The following is an 18406-nucleotide window of genomic DNA, read 5'->3' as shown; positions in this document are numbered from 1 at the left end:
TACTGTCACTGTTCAAATTAATGGTTGCTTTAAACTGGTTTGGATTAGGGTATTTCTAAGTATCAAGATGCCATTAGGGTTAACACATAATGACCTCAAGATTGAAATGCACTGGCTTAGATGCAGATTTGTTTGACTCAAAATGGCAAACTCATGTCCAGCAACTCACTGCACATGGCGAGTACAGGATCTAGCTCAAATTTAAGAGTTTATCTAGGTCAAAAGACCAATTTCACCCCAACTGTACTGGCTGAGTACGGACCCAGATTTATAGGGAAGACGCAACAACATGTGAGGGCCACAATCCAGGCCTGTCATCAAAAAAAAGAAAAACCCTTTAATACAAACACAAACCTGTCGCTTTCGTCTGATTGCAGATAGCACTTTTTTATTTGATCTACTTTTATGTTTGAATAAGAGATGGAAAAAAAGTACAACTGTGACAGGATTTACTTGCTTTACATGAGCCTGTCTGTATCTTATCAAATATATCATGCAATACGTATGATATGAGGCACAGGAAGCCAAGTTACAGACATAACAGCTTTCATTGTTACAAGCATTTAAATGTGTATCAGTGCCAGCTGAGCTGAGCCCTCTGGCAGCTCCTTTGCACTGATATTGGGACTTTGGTTTACATAGCTCATCGCAGTTAGATTAGAAAGATTACAGTCAGTCACAAGTACAGAGTTCCTCACACAAAAGGCAGGAAGCCTAATGTCCAGTGGAGTACATTTACAGACTCATTTTAATTATAAAAATGTTTCTGTCTGTCAACAGCATCTCTCCAACTTACCCCAAATCTACTCCTGAATTGCAGGTCATTACTGTGCATGGCAGCTCCAGCGTCACTATACAATGCTTGTGTGGGCTGACGCGACTCTTCGTAAAGCCTTTTGCAAGGTTCCGAGGGGAAAGGTGCAGCACCAATACAGTCTATTTACCGTCTATGATTAAGCATTGGACAATCACCACTCGCTCTATCCCACTCTATGGTTCGTTCTGCACTGTAGACACACAGTGCTGTTTATCTTCTCTTCCCTACACTCTGCCTTTCATACACCAAGCTGACCCACACCAACTGCGTTGTGTAAGCCAAACGACCTAACAAACTAACATGCAGCTTTCAGGTGTTTGTGGGATATACTTACAATGCAAGCAACAACAGAGATGGTCATTTCTCTCAGCAGTCACTTAGACAATAAGGATTTTAAAATTAAATAAAAATAGTTGGAAATATATTTCATGATTTTCGGGTTTTTTTAGAACTGTTAAAGAGGTTTTGATTCGACTGTATGATCATTGTTGAGGCTGTTGTTTGTGGTCTTGACTTTGCATTATGTTGACAGGTGTTTCTATTATTTCGTCCACCCCATTTATATCAATGAGCGTAAGCTAAACAACATACACACCTCTCTGTATATTGCAATACAGTTCTACAGCACCATAAACCGCAGCATCCAAAATGATCACCTCTTTAACACAGTTTCAATAAAAACCGAACATTATGACTGTCATGAATTAGTTTTAGCCAGATGTTCCTAATAAACTCAGTGTGTAGTTATGTGTGTGTGTGTGTGCTTTTACTTTTCAAGTATTTTCTTTTCCTATTTATTTGTTTGTAGACTTTTAATCAATTTTACTGATAAAAAAAGAAAAAAATAATTGCTAAAGAATTTATGGTGACATTTTTGGCAAATTTCTGTAGTTTTCCATAGATCAGATTTGTGTTGCAGGAGTAATGACTCAAAAGCTTATAATTCGGACCTTCTATAATTCCATAATTGTTAAGCATTCAACATGATGCTGCCAATTGATATCCACAGTCTGGCGGCTGACCACAAGCTTGTCATTTAAGAAAAATGAAAAACAAAAAGACATTGGGTTTAAAAAGCCCATTGGTAGGAAAGCAAACCACTTAAAAAGAGTGAATTACCAATATGTTAATTACCATATGAGAGTGCATTCTAATGCAATCACAGTTCATACCTAAAGCAGAGCAGTGGCTGAACATTTTAAAAAAATAAAAATGCAGACATGATGAATATAAGGACTTGAGAGGATACCTGACTCCTGTAGGTATCTGTAGACCAGGAAGTTGACCTCATCACTGCTAATGCTCATCTTTACTCCTGTTACACCATGAGGTCAGCACGCACACACCTAACCTAAAAAACAGAGAGAGAGATTCATCAGCGAAGGGAAGTATTCGCCATTAACACTGCTGCTTGACGAAAGTGAAACACAGACACAATAAATGTGACCACAGAAGAATAAAGACAAGAATCTGTTTCAACTTCAGAGCATCAGCAGTTTTCATCAGCCTAAAATGAAGACTTTTTAAAACCTTTTTTAAATTTTAGCCAAGATGATTGGCCACTGCAGTGATTGTGGAAATGGGAAAAGCCATTGCCAAGTCTGTTTTTCTTGGGATGGTTTTGTTGTGATGGTGCTTCTATTCTTGTGTTGGTGTGATCGACATGTTTGCGTCTTTCTGAATGAGTCTGGCTTTCTGCCATAGCTTAAAGGTTGACTAAGTAAGTATGCTGTCCTACTATATGATACGTGTGATTATAAAAATGTGAAACAGAGGACGGAGAAATTTAACAGGTCTATCTCATCTATTTTTTATGTTTCCTTGCATGAACATACAATTTAAAAAGGAAAACATATAGGGTTTTATAGGAATTATTAAGTTTTCAGAAGGCACATTTAAGGCAGCTTAGACAGACACAAAGATCAGTTACTTGATAGTTGGATAATAGCAGTTTACTACTGCTATTGACTACAGCAGTTGACTACTACCACCATTTACACCTGGTGCTAACATGCAACCGCCATCTGGATAAAGAAACTGCAGGTATTCCAAGTGTAAATGTACACAGATTGCACTGCAATCAGAGTGTGACTGGACTGGCCAGACCACTTCTGGAGCTAGTTTGGCTTGCATTCTGATTGGATCTCAACCAGGTGTGGATGCAATTTGCACAGTTTGACCACATTCTTAAGACAACGACTTGAAAAGTCACCTAACTCCATTTCCTGCTATCTCAAGCAAGCCTGGATAAAAGATTTATACAAGCCCTTTCTCAGCAAAGTAAAGAAAAAAGTAGATCCCATACAGCATCACCACGTTAGGAGACTATAAGGGACTGGCAGATGGTCACGTGAAAGAGGAGGGTAACTGAGCTATCGCTTCCACTAGCGAGCTTCTCTAATGACTGTGATCCCCTTCTTGCAGTATCAGGCTGTATTCAGACCCACATTAGCGTTGTTAAACCTGAACCTGCCTCTACTTTTACCACAACACAATGGAATGTCAACCAGCAAGGCACTGTTTTGGCCAATCCAATACATGCAAGCACACATTCCTGGTAGTTTACTTTGGAATGTGAACGCCACGGTCTACGGTTACCTTGCGATTGTCACAATAAAAGATAAACTGATTCCTGCTCAGTTAAATTTCCAGTATTATTATTTCCAGTATTATAAACTGCTGTGCAGTGTTTTGCCATCTATTGAGCCTTCAAACTCATGGATTTAAACAGGACTTCCTGGCTCATATTTCATCGTCTCACTGGTAAATGAAGCAGCACATCCTCACCAACCAAACCCCTTGCAATTTTTTTTAAGTATAGCTGTTTTTTCGGTTTGAACGCCTACAAGTAACATTAGCCTTTTTAACAAACCTATCAAAAACTAGCCTACGTACGCTTTCGGCCGCCTGCATCTTTCACACAACGCTCACCTTGCGCACCATAGTGATCCCTCAAGAGTATCCTTAATCACTTCCCTTGACACACCATGTGGTTGGTAAGCCAGTCAGCTCTGCTTACATTTCTGTCATCTTGAGATCTATTCACAATTCGGACAGAACCGAGCTAGCAAGATCGTATTGTAAAACTCTGTGTAAAAGCGAAGGCGGTGAGACCAGCTGTCATTATCCAGTATCCAGATCGGATGTTAATAGCAGGTGAAACGGGTTGAAATTTTCCAGTTTCAGTGGGGAGTAGATGGACAGCAAAACGTGACATGCTACTATAGTAAAATTTTCACAGCCTTATCAGCTTAAGGCTTTTTAATTCACATCAGATAAATTGTTGTTGAAATGCCAGTATTGAACGATTTACAGTTGTCTTCAGTGGAACTACAAGATTTCGATGAGCTTACACTCTGTCATCTGTGTTTAAACCTCTGAACTAAGTACATGCTGGCTGTATGCTGGTGTGCGGTGCATCTACTTACCAGGATGTGCGGGTAATTGCAGATTTTTGTAATGGCAAAGTCAGTGGATAACTTTGATGTTTTCTCAGCAGTTTTTTTTTACCGAGAACACTGAATTTCTTCAGTGTTAACAAACAGTATTTGACTCCCTTAGATCAAGCCTACACCCCAAGCTGCTTCTGTTCGACCGGACCACTTATAAATCATTTAATGCACTTATTTACGGTACCAATCCAATACAAACTGAAAAATACAAGGAGGAAAGAAACCACCAGGACTGCGATGCCTCGTCTCTTGTAACTTCTTGCATGTGAAACCAAGCACATGGTAGGGGATCCTGATTCAACATTGCTTTTGTCTGTGGTTTCATGAACCAAAAGGATTAGGAAATACAACTTACGAACTCTCTGAAAGCCGGAGGGCCAATTCCAAATAAGGACCAGCTCAAAGCCCATTTCCCCTGAGAATAATCAGCCATGTAATGCCTGGAGCTCAGTGTCTGCAGCCCTCTCTCCCAGGAGAAGCAGGCTTTCTTTGCATTTAATGGCATTTAAGTGGATGAAATACTGTCTCTTGGGTACTGTGAGCAGTAGGTTACATTTCATTTCCCGGGATGTTAAGATTTTCATTGTCTGGCACCGGAAAACATTCAGCATGACCTGTGGCTTAGTACTCAGGATCAGACTGTGATCAACAAACTGTAGAATTTCACTGATGCTATCACCTTATACACTTTCCACAGGTAATAAGAAGAGAAGACGAGATGACACTAATTTTTAATGACAACCTGAGGGGAAACTGGTTACTGCAAAGCAAACAGGACACTATTGTACAATGCACATGGTACTGTACGAAGTTAGAGATGACCAGTGTGTCTACTCTTGTGACCGCTGACAATTTTTGCTAATCATGCAAAGTCTAGTCAAGCCACAGCATCTTCAACTGCCAACTCTACACTAGAGACAGAGGTAGCAGACTCGGAGCCAGTTGCACCACCTTCACAAGAAATTAAGGCTGCCATGGCTGAGTTGTCTGGGGATCTGCTCATGACTCAGGAGATAGCAACATCCTTGTGACCAAAACAGCAGAAGAAGAGGTGATGTTGTCCTCTGACAGGTCTTTGCTCAGCAAAACGTATCTGTGCCTGGGCCCTCTGCCTCTGGTGAGAGAGTATTGTGTTTTCCATGGAGATAGCTTGCAGTGAGCAGATTGTTCCGAGGGTCAGGCATGCTGTATAGCAAAATAATGCAAACCACCTCAGATAAGGTTTTCAGCTCAAAAGTAACGTAATCACAATTATAAACACTGCTACAAAAGTAGCCCAGTGATAACTGGCAACGTTTTGTCATTTTGACATGAGCTGTTACTACCGCCGTAGCGTTGCAGACATACTCTATTCTAAATTAAGCCTATCATGAAATCATAAGCAGCTGTCGGGCTGTTTTCAGTTTCAATTTTCAACCGCTCCATACTGCAAACATTTCAGCTGCCTGCTAACTTTAAAACATGCCACACCCCTGCACTTTGTGGTTAGTGTGTGTTTATGCCAGAAATGTATGACAGCCACTGTTGAAAATATAACAGTAGAGCAAAAATAAACTGTCTTAGAATATGGTGAGTGCCAATTAATTAAAAGATACTTGACTGGCTCCAATACTAACATCTCTAGTTACATCTCTACAGAAATAAATACACAGTGACTAGAAAAATAAACACCAGTACACTGTAATCCAATGAAATGCAATGCAATTTTGAGGTCATTGGTTGTGCTGTTGTATTAAATTATGTTATGTTTCTTACATTTTTTTAATAATCTGTCTAAAAGAGGTGAGTGAAATATCAGAAACAACTACTGAAATATGATGGAAGTCCAATTCAATTTCATAACAAAACTACAGCCTTAAAAATCAACAATTCACATTTAACCAAATTCATGTCAAGTAACTGTAGTTATATAGTGACTTTTGTTCTCAGAAGACTTGGAAATGGCTCCGAAGCGTTTACACAGAAGGACAGAAACTCTACACCGAAACTGATACAAGTGATATTATTACAGCTGAGCTGGCACCTGTCTGAGTCCAAAATCACTGCATCACCTCTAAAACTTTATCTAAACTTAATAGTCTTCCTCCTACTATTACTGTTCCTGGGAAAAACGAGCCAAAAAAAAAAAACGGTCATGGAGTAATTTTGGGCCTATGGACAAAATCTAAAAAATGACTTTGGTTTATCTTTAACATTATACCTACTTTATAATACTATCTAACTATAAATGGAGGAATATCTTTCTGTCTTTCAATTTTCTCAACAACCGCCCATCCGTTCTACTTCAAACTTTGTGGGTGTGTTGCTGAGGTAACCAAGGCAGTGCGGTGTCGACTGTGAAGCTGTTTGGATGATGCTCTCAAGAAAACTGCGAGCTGAATTAATGCAGGTCAAGCAATCAGCCCCTACTGACAGGCACATTTCTAACTGCCGCTGCACTAGTCACATAAAAAAACCATTGTGACAATAAATTGTTACGAAGGTACAAAACCACAAAGTGGCAAGCTCTCATTCTAACTCAAAGACACACACTCTTCCTCTCTCTATTTATGCATCAGTCTATCAGGGCAATCAGTTAACCAGCTGAAAGGTAAGAAGGGTTGATTCACAGTATTACAATGTGCCCGTAGCTTATTACAAGCATAAATCACTCAGTACAATGTACAATTATGCACTGTAATTTAATGCAACCAAACCCACGCTATAAAGACACACAACTTTTAGGCTTATTGCTTTCGGTCTAATTAGGCAACTTTGTTTTTTTCTGAATTTGCACTTCCATTAGTAACAATACAAAAATTGTGGAGTGATCCAGCACTTAAGCACTTTTAATGAGTCATCTTGTCTATTATCCAGTTTTAAACCCACTATTTGTATGTATTTTTGAGGATGATAGCAGTTCTAAAGAGGTATTCTGTTGGCATATGTTTTTGACAATGACACAATTCCAGTGAAATTTTCAGGGTTACATATGTGAGAGGTGGCGTGTAGAAGAGTGCATTGTTATTTTCTGAAGCTTTTTTTTTTCCAATTCTTCAACTGAGGTTGCCCAACTCAGAATTTTTAGACTTCTACAAACAGTGGGTTTAAATATGTTCTTTTCTTAAAACAAGCAAATTTTCAATTGGAGTGAGATTATTTCAACCTGTGTCCAACCAGTTGTCTGCTGGCTTGCCCAGTCATACTGGGTGCTTGATTTAAGAAAAATAAATCTTAGAGGGTGAATCTCAGACATATTACATTACTCTACATATTAATGTAGAAATTAGTCAAGATAAATTTCTGTGAGAATACATTTCATTTAATCATCTGTGATGGTGGTACTTTTAGGTTATAAAACATGCAGGAATTTATTTTGACCAAACAAAAAAAGCTGACCTGAATAATACAGTTAAAACAAGATAGGAGGCGCAGCATGAAATAAAATCAACGATGTTGTGTTTGGTTAAAATGAAAACCTGCAGACTGTTGAGTCACAGTACCCTTAGACCCTGTGCTTAAATCCTGTCTGACAGCAACAGTGCCAGGAGAGGACCACAGGTTTGTTTACAGTGAGGTGTAGTTCCCTCCACCACTATCCCACTGCAGTGGCGCTGTGGAACCACCAGCTGCAGCCAGGACTGGCTGTGTTGACAGTGTGGGAGAATAGATGGGGGATGGGAGAGGAAAAGGGAATCTCTGTCTCTGCATTTCTTCCCTCCTCTGTCTCTCCTCACTGACTGCTGCCAGTGGCAAACTGGCCTGTACAGTAAATCTTAAAATCAAGTCACAGCTCAATGAGAGAAAAGAAGACAGGGAGGGAGAGAGACCCAACAAAGACAATCAATGACAATTACAGTCATGCGGCATATCACCTGTTTTCAAACCAGGATTCGTTACTGGGAAAGCAAGAGTGAAATCATTTTGATGAGAGTGGGGGAGGGTCTGTCCCTCACAATATGAAATCAATATAAATGTGAAGTAAATCATTGCCTTAGGATATCAACGGCATACATAATTCATTAACTGAAACACAGCCTAATGCAACATCCAATCAAAGGTTTTGATAAAAATATAAAAATAAAAATATTACAACACCTTATCATTATGTGGTAATGTGCTACTTGTCTGAAGAAATTTAACCAATTTAGTCTTCTTGCATTTCATTGTTGGTAGCAAGAAAACAGGAGTGATAACATGCACAGATAATGTATATGCAGACATTTAAGTCCAACTTACTGCAATGCAATATTTTCTTTGAAGAGTATTGGATGAGGGGCGCTTGTTTCTACTGCCTCTACAGCCATTACATTTAGAACTGTAGGTCTCTGAATCAAACTGTGCAAAACAAACAACTAGACTGGCACTCAGTACAGCCCATACCTCCGCCAAGGCGAAAAATAGACTCTCATAATGTTAAGGAAAGTGATGAGAAATTCCTGGATAAATCCCTTTGACCAGATCCGCAACAAAATTTAACGGGCTCTTCACTATCCCATGCCCAACCCTCCACTAAGTGTGCTGAGAATCGGTTCAGTACTTTTTGTGTAATCCTGCTGACAAATAAACAAACCAACCAACAAACAGACATGGTGAAAACATAACCTTCATGGCAGGGGTAATGAGACATCACAAACCCCTGTAAATAATTTATTTGTATGAACTTGCATGTGTACTCCTACCACATCACCAATTTCTCTCAAGTAGCCTACAGGGCAACGCACAGTCACTGCTCATACAAACTACAGCCACTGCAGAACACTACAAAGTTCTGGTAACACATTATTCTGTTGAGCCTTCTAGATGGACTCAAAAGTTAACATATATGATGATGTGATGATGAGGTGATATCATATTAATTTCTTATATTAACATATTAATTTAATTTCTTTTCTATATATGTACTATATGCACACCTTCCACAGTTTACAGGAAGCCTTGACTCCGGGTTTTTAGATGGCTCTGTCTATCTCACTGTGAGTTTAACGGTCACATCTACAAGAGTGACGGACTGTAAAAAAAGACTTTGAACACCGACGTGCACTCTGGATATGTGTTGATGAGTTATTTCTTTCTGTGAGGCCAAGGGAGTTAATGGACCAGTTTGTTGCTTTTACTTTGTTCAGGCTTTCCCAAGCTGCTGGGTAGTTAATGTTAACTAGCCAGTAGTGTGCGGATAAGCTGGCATATTGTCAAAACACAAACAGCAGGTGCAGTGAATTAATTCACAGTAATGTCTGCTCCGTCTGTACTAAAACAGATTTTTTTTAAGTGGATGTCCGTGCTGTACTTAGTTGAAGCATCTAGGACTGACAGTCCAGGCTGCATGGGACAACCTGTATTTTTTGAATATGCATAACAATGACAGCCTTGGAGGTGGTGCAGGTCATTCATTATTCTGCTCAGCTGATTTGCACATGAATTTCTAAAAATATTGTATTTCGAATCATGTTTTAGTTTTCCTTGAAAAAAAAGACTTTTTTTTTTTGCCATGTCGCACAGCTCTAACATGCATGTACTTAAACTGTATGACCCACCTGAGTACTGACTGCCATCTACATAATTAAAAGTAGATTGTTGCCTGGGCTTTAAAGAAAGTGCTACTAATCAGTCTACATACTGTATCAAATCCACATTTAAGATTGCCCAATGTAGGCAGCTGTCAGCCGTAATTCTAACTAGTGGAGACCATAGCTTTCAAAGATAACATTACATACTGACCAATAAATCAGCCGGGCAATATCACCAGCCAATAATAGCTCATCACAGATACACTGGTATCAGCATATCTGTTGAACAATGAGTAACTAAAAGCGCAGTACAGAAAGAGTTGCCATTACATAGTTTATCTACCAAATTTAAAGGTGTCAGAAATGTTTGCCTATGTATTTATATTTACAAAAGGAGTATTAGCCAATATATCATTATCTGATTTTTTAAACTCAAATACTGATGTCAGTATCTGCTTCAAAAGTCCAGTATGTGGTCAGACTCTGCCAGATATAAATAATTTAAATACTGTGCATGTACTGACAGAGAGGGTTCTTCAGGAGCATACATTTTTGGACAACATCCCAATGTTTCCCAACTCTATATTTAAAAAGAACATAACAGTTCATTACTGCCATATTATGTGAACTAATATAGTGTGCTATTTGCACAGCGTCCTGAGACTATGCAGCACATTCCCTTCTAATTTTCTGTATTTGTATTTTCTGTAGTTGTTTAAATGTCACATTAAGGCATTGGTAGTGTTAACAAAAGAAGCTGCTGACTTTAACTTAAACAGTCTGGGCACTTTATTTTGTTAATGTTACAGACTGTGAGAGACTACCTTTTTTTTAAAGGCAGGTGCATAACATGAAACTGGGAAAACTCACACACTGCCACCCCACAAAGCATCATGTATACTCTTGTCTCTCCCAGTCTGTGATGATATTCACCGTTTAGGTGCCATGTTCTTTGAAGGTTTTCCTGCATCAATACATAAAGGAGACCAAAGCTGTAATGGCTGCTGCTCTGGCCCTTTTCATATCATGATGATGCCATTGTTCCGATCATAAGTGGACAGCTCTAAGTACATCAGTTCACATCTGTCATTAGAATGTGACTCGATTGACCACTTGTGATCGGATCTCACCTCCCTGCTCTTTATGCAAATAAATACGTACATCATTTCTGTTTGCAAAGACCGAATGTGTTATTTTTAAACCAGTGGGAGGCAGCAATCCACTTCCCGTGCCTAGTCTGCCGGAAATTAAAAGAATACGAAGAAATCGAAACAATACAGACTGGGTCAATTCCTCGGAGTGTTCCAGACAAACCAAATCAAATAACCCAAGATGTGTGACGCACTCGCAATATATCTCTATAGGCTTTTCAAAAATTTCAGACGTCGTGGACAAGGCCAGCAATTTGTACAACTTGTATTTTTTTGCGAATGAATACGTACATCCTCTTATTCAGAGGATGTCAGTTGAGTAGGCATTCCCCAAACGTGGCCCAGGAAACATTTGCGTACACACTGCTAAGAATGTGGCCATATGCTGCCCAGACCATCTCTGAGCGATCGGATCTCAATGCGCCCTCATTGCGTCTTGGCTCCATTAACACCTGTACTTTCAGCTAACCAGATGCAAATGATTCAGATGCACCAAATCTGATAACGTGCCCCAAGTGATGTCACTTCAGCCAGCGTTGGTTGGGGCTGAAGACTTCAAGCTTAAAAATGCTTAAATTCTGCTTGAGGCTAGTAGCTCGAAGCTACATTTCTTGCTACTCGCATAAAACAGAACAAAACTTACGGCGTTGAGTTGCAATGTGGGTAATGTAGGTGCCAGGTTTTGACAAAAAAGATCCATGGAATAAAAAATAAATTAAAAAAAGAGTACTTTTAAATATCAGGGAAGACCAACCTAGGTAACTAACAACGTTAGTGTTAGCAGACTCAAAAAAATACTCATTAATCATCGCTGAAAATGACTGAAACTGATTACACTAATCCTGGAACTGAGATACAAAATACCAAGTGAAAAATGCATCGTCCTTTGGCACGCTCATAACTTGGCCCTATGTATCACTGCTCTCTGTGTTCCAATGCTGGTGTGGCATTAGACTCCAGAATAAAAGCAGTTTAACTCTTCAGGAATCTGGTTTGGTTCTTAGCTAATACTTGACATAAAAAGTGAGGAAATATTGACTTTCTTTTAGCTACTTCGAATCCAAACTCCTAAACAGATTAATATAAAAATTATAAACACATTACAAGTTATAGATTTTTTAGCTTAAATACTAAATGACAGCACTGTAAACTCCAGTAAGGGCTTTTATAAATTCTGCTGTGATGTTGTTTAAGGAGCAGTGACAATAGAAATGAACCACAATCTGCATGTGGCTCTCCCCTCCCCTTCTTCAGGGTTAGTGGTTTCTTGGAGTGACAGATTGCATAGACACGCCTAGCTCTGCTTCGCATGACCTACGTGAGGTCAGTTAGGCTAGCTTTCTATCGGTGACAGATGGTAGCATGTCGGCCTTGCCAGCTAGCCTCACTTGACGGGCAGTTAAACCTGCTCTAGGCACCTTGTGTCCATCTAAATGCAACAGGTCAGTGAGGGCTACTGAATCAACGTTGCTTATCTCACAGAGAGCTGCCATGCCAGCTTGGATTAGAAGACCTTGTCTATGTCAGAATCCCAATCACTTTAACAATCTCTTTGGAAGGTCAAGTCATGGTTACTGCTTGCTTTGCAATTCTCAGTGGTACTGGACATTACGCTGACTACAGCATAAAGGGTGCAAGTGAACATGTAAAACCCTTATTATGGTACAGTGGTACACTAGTCAAGGGTGAGATGTGTTTCTACAATCCAATGATGGAAAACAAAAAAAGACCCAAAATAACGTAGACCTAGAGCGGTGTAACTCCATGATGTCATCAAGATGTTCATTAACTCAGGAGCACCAGCTGACTCAAAACTCAAGCATGATGATACAAATTATTAGATTCAAATCTCCAAAGCATCAGTGTGATGCAAAATTTAATATTTCAGATTTTGTTTTCATATATTTTTGGTGACTTTTGTTTTATCTATAAGTGCAACATCTCATCACACCCAAGAGATGCTAATACATTTATTTTGTGCAGTTTGTACGGGCGTCACTCTTTTATGTCATCCTGGATGAAAGACTTGGTTTTCTGTTGTTTTGAGTGGTTTTATTGTAGTAAGCTGTAATCCATATACCCTCACCTAAGAACCAGACGAGCATCTATTTCCAGTAACAGACTGCAGAGGCAGTGCGACAGACAAACAGGATGAGCTAATTTATTGACAGCTTGGGGTAGGTGTGAGCAAGCTGGAGTCTTGGGTTAGAATAAGATGTGGTTAACTCCATCACCTGCGTAAGCACCCAATGACCTGCCAGTGCACCACACTATATTAATACAGAGCGGAACAAATATGTTTACTTTTGGCACTGCTCATAGAATTGCCCTTTGTGTACCAGATGTATGATTCATGTACAGGCAGTTAATTTACAAAATGATGTGTTTTAATATACACACACACACACATAAATATACAGACATACACAAATACACATATATATGCATATATACACATATACACATACATATACAAACATACACACACACACACACACGCACACACACATATAGAAAGAGGCCCTCAGAAAAGCAGGGGAAATCAAATCAACAATGTTTTTTTCTTGGTAACATATTTACAGAAGTGTTTAATAGACACACATAAATGGTACAGATACAGTGTAACTATAAGTGTTAAAATTTAGAGCCTTTAAATAATTTAAATTCAACTAAAATTCAAATATAAATGATCAAATCCATACTAAAGCCTGACCATGTATGTTGTGGCATTTTTTGGGGGCTAACCAGACACTGCTTTATTGTGTGGCTCCTACTAAGTGCCAAGAGATATATTTCTGTGTCTCTGCCAGAGATGTGGACAAGTGAATTTAGAGCAGTGGCAAGCTTCATCCCATGTTCTGTCACCCAGCTCTTATCTGTATTCTTCTCCAATTCCTTGACTCTCTTGGACTCATAGGGTATTGAACATCAGGGTTAACCAGGGATAAGCCGTTTGCAAGAGGTGTGGAATTTTTGGCTTCCTTTAGGACACACACAGAGGAAAAGTGTCTGAAATATTTGTGGTGTATTTTGAGAATGGGGCACATTCTGGAAGAGTCATAGCATACAAGCTAACTTCTAGGCAAACTGCTGCACTGAATCAATACTGTGGGCTGAATCACTGTGAAACAAAAAGTTCTTTCTTCTCTTGTTTGATACAACAGCCTTGTGGGAGCAACACACTGTTCCATACAACTGCATCAATAAAAGCACAAAGCACATCCTAAAAGAAGAAGCCATGTTTTCTTAAGATTCTTCACAATTTAGGTAAGTTTTGACACCCTGTCAACTTTCTTCTAATACCAATAGCAGGAAAGTCAAAAGTCTGTAATTGTATTCTTTCATTTCTGTCATTTTGTCTTGCTCCTGATGTCCTGAAGACCATGTTACATTTCTGAAACAATACAAGGACTCATTGTGAAATTAAAGACTAAGTTGGTGGTGAAAGGTTTCTGCAGGGCACAAACAATTGGGTTGGTTTATCTATAACTCCTGGCCTGAAGAGCTCTCATTCAAAGTCATTAAACGGTCAGTATAGAGCTACTCTGTAACACCAATGCCAGCTTAGCTATGTGCTATCCTCAGCACAAAAACAACACAATATAATCACACAACAACACAGACATTTATGAGACCAATATGCTCCTAAAATTCTCCGTCTGTTACAAATTAATATCACAATAGAGAAATATTTCCTGTGCTACATACGCAGTGACTTGGTTACTGGTTCCTGGTGCTGACTGGTGTAAAAATGAGAACCATGCATGAGTGCTTATAGGCTATTTATGTAAATAACACATATACGCTAGATGATAGTACTACAGCGCTGAAATATTTCAGCATGACCGATAGAAACAATCACAGTTGAGGGCTCTACAGTGAGGAGAATAAAACCATCCAATAAGGCTGACCTAGTGTTAACACAGCTAGTTGCCAAAGTGGGTGACAGCAGTAGCGTAGCTGTCACAGCAAAGCATCTTGGTTCAACCAGAGAACCAAATGAACAATGTAAGCAATTCAGGGAGAATGTCCTTGGGTGTCCAAATGTAAACAAACATGAGCATCACCAAGGAGACTGACAGCTTCTGCTGGTCTTATCCTGTATTTAACATTGTGTGCTGGAGGGTAGAGTTCATAAGAAATCTGCTGGATTCTTAAACAGTTACACACAGGAAGACTGTGCTGTTCTTCTAATGGAAATCAAACTGAAGCTGTCAAATTCTCTGGCAATTACAGATGGTTAAAAGAGTGAAAATAAACTCACTTCAGTTATGTTTGTTCCCTCAGTAAAATAAGACACTAGGGAGGGGAAAGGGATACAGAGGAAAACAGGGTTTATGGGAAATGTGGTCAGAATGCGGGGAAAAATTAGCACTAACAATGCTACCTGTGTTTTACAGAGAATAACAATCATCTTGGGGCATTTGAAAATCGATGTTGTTTAGTCCGGTCGAATCGCCGTCTGGTTTGTTTTTCCCTTTGGTAAGATTCATTTGGGTAAATATGAACACAGCAATCATACTCAGTTGTGGACCAAAACAACTGCACTGAGACCCTTTAGAGGAAGTATGGTCACAAACGAATTCTGGGGCGGTTAATTTGTGATGAGAACAGCATCAAACCTGGAATGGCTCCCGTAGGCAGGTGCACTTTAGTCAATTAGTGAAATATTCCATCTACAGAAAATTAATCAGGACCCAACCTGATAGCCAACCGACATCATTTATGTCTGTTTTTGAGAAAAACTTTCCAAAACTTCTCAAGTCCTAACAGCTCATCTGTGAATATTTGCTGGGTTTATGTGTTTGTAATCTTTGGGTTTTAGACTTACGGTCAGACAAAACAAAACATCTGAATATGTCAACTTGGGCTTTGAGAAATTGTGATGGGCCTCTTTTTAAAAAAATATTTTATGGACCAACCAAAAGGATTAATCTAGAAAAAAATAAATTGACATATAAAACATTAATGAAAATAATCGCTGCAGCCCTACAACAGTTGCTAGCAGCTACCCGGAGAATGAATCGAAGTTTGACCTAGTCTGACTTTGGGCAGATAGGAGCTTCTTTGGGAACCTCTTCAAGTGTTGACTTTCTTTGTCCCACCCCAGACACATCTAACCAATCAGCTGCATGAACATTGTTATGTGGCTTTAAATGACGCATTTTGGTCCACTTGAATTTTTTTCTAAGTGAAAAGAAACCAGACCGACAGGATGTTTACCAACTCATTCACTGATTTGGACTGTTTTGGATAAGTTGAAATTGCCCTGAATTACGCTTTCCTTTTCTCTATTAATCTTGGTAAAACAAAAATACTGAACTGCATTAAAATGCATTAGGTGTTCATAGTCCTGTGACCCAACCCTGTGCATTCTATTTGAATCGAGCAACATAACATTTCTGTATTCCTCTGACATAAAGATATGATATTCCTGAAAATCAAACACCAATGGAAAACCTATAATTTGTTAGCTAGCAACTGCCCAGTAACTCAGACAAAGAAACTCACAAATTGTACAAGCAATTCAAAAGGCAAATGTAATCTAAGAGAAACATTTAGGAGAAACATCACCAAGGGTGTAGGTTTTATAAAAGGAAGTTGTTGATTTTCCTAAAAAATGAACATCCAGATCCAGATTGACTTGTCTTTTCAGAGATATGAAGATTTCACATTTTCACGTCCAAGCTCAGAAAAAAAAAACTCTGCATGACCTATGATGTGAAAAGGCAGGTAGAAACATTTCACAGCCCAACCTGGCTGCAGATCACTCACCACAGTAGTAAGTATGTATGCACCACCGGTATGTTCAGTCAGGGCCTTGTACCATGGGCTCAGAAGCTGCGACAAAAAGAGACAGAAGACCCAGTTAGAGGACTCTGAATTAGGTTTTATGAGACAGAACAAAACTGACAGTAATGGCATTTTGGAAAACGCTTTGGCAATCAGTGCTACGGGTACATCTAAAATCGAAGGTCATATCATGTAATAAAAAATAAAAAAAAATCTAATTTTACCCAATCACAATAAGTTTCACACAGTTTCTATGTAAGTATCTCTACAAGACCTGTAAAGAGATCATTCAACAAATGAACCATTTCTAACAACCCCAAAGGGAACTGGAAGGTTTATCCATGATAGTAAGCAATTTGAATTATTTCAGTTACCTTATTAATTGTGGACTTTGGAAGTTTATACTTCTTGAAAAAGCTTGCCCTATAAAAATCTGAAGAAATAACTACACAAAATACCAAAAAATCTGTCATTTTATTTTAAATTTGGTATATTTTTCTTCATGCGACACGTGACAAATCATGCAGTAAAAGCTTCTGCAATCTCTTTTGGTCCTCTTTCGAGTCTGTGACCTCTACTGGTGCTATGGAGCAATCGTTTTATGACTGGGTTTCTTTTTCAATTGTATGTCGTGCGCTGCTAGCACATGCATGAGGATGCTCATGTATGTGCAGAACGGTTAAGTGATTAGTGTATCAACAGAAAATTTCATTTTTTTCAATTTTCAATTTTTTTTTCACTTTTTTAAGCAAAATGTCAAACATTTTCTAATTAAAGCTTCTCAATTTGTGCAACTGTTGTCTTGTGTGATAGTAAACTGAAGATATTTAGGTTCTGGACTGTTGGCAAAACAAATTAAGCTATTTGGTAGCATCATCTTAGGCTTATGGAAATTGTGAATGGCATTTTTGAATATTTTCAGACATTTTATACACAGGACAATTAAATGATTGAGAAAATGGCCACATGTAAAATAATCCCAAACTAATGCTAACTAATAAAAAGCTTGGAGCGTCAGCCAGCAGTACATGGGGACTGAATGGTCTTACCATGTGACTGACACTCATTTAAAAGTCTGAACAATGATTCACCTCTTCAGTCTGAGGACAGAGGGAGACAACAACACACCATCAGAGCATGTTCACTATCAACATTTACAGTCGATGGCCATCATAAAAGCAACACCTGGGTAATGTTTAGTAATGCAAAATCTCTGCAATCAACACTCCCTTTTGTAAAGCCCATACTGTTTTTGGTGAGACTGTGATTCAACTACGTGTTAATTATTATGGCTGCACACTGGGGTGCTTGATTGCATAATAGCATGAAGTGCACTGGCAATCACTGAACATTAAGATTTTGTTTCTAGGCTTCTTCTCCTTTCTCTACCTTCCTTCCCTATTTTCCCTGACCTTGATTCCTCCAGTGCCTCTTTCCCTTTAGTCATCCTTTCCCTGGATGCCTCTGTCTTTCCCTTCATCCTGTCTCTGCTGCCTCTCTCTTCAGTGTTGGTGAGGCTGTGGCAGAGGCTGTAGAGCAAAGGGAGAGATAATGTTACGAAGAAAACAGGAGTAGTTGGGTGTGGCCAGAGAAATACTTAAGTGTTGAAGGTTGCTGAGGGCTTGCTAGATATATACATGGCAGGAACGAGGTTTGTGAGCAACTCAAGACTGTCAAGATAGTTATCCCTTTGATCAAACATGA

The 18406-nt window shown here is 39.0% G+C and overlaps 1 long non-coding RNA gene across 1 annotated transcript in view; it reads right to left on the bottom strand.

Annotated features, from left to right (window-relative positions):
* Positions 1-2055: 2055 nt before the first annotated feature.
* LOC120790972 overlaps positions 2056-18406 on the bottom strand; it is a 29325-nt gene continuing 12974 nt past the window's right edge. The window contains exons 2-3 of the long non-coding RNA XR_005707591.1: positions 16685-16750; positions 2056-2168 (exon numbers count right to left, since the gene is read on the bottom strand). This is a non-coding gene — a long non-coding RNA (uncharacterized LOC120790972). The remainder of the gene's footprint in view (positions 2169-16684; positions 16751-18406) is intronic.

The sequence above is a fragment of the Xiphias gladius genome, chromosome 6, assembly GCF_016859285.1.
Source record: "Xiphias gladius isolate SHS-SW01 ecotype Sanya breed wild chromosome 6, ASM1685928v1, whole genome shotgun sequence".
NCBI classification, from domain to species: Eukaryota; Metazoa; Chordata; class Actinopteri; order Istiophoriformes; family Xiphiidae; genus Xiphias; species Xiphias gladius.
Note: the sequence above shows the minus strand (reverse complement) of the source record. Positions and strands in the feature narration are given on the sequence as shown.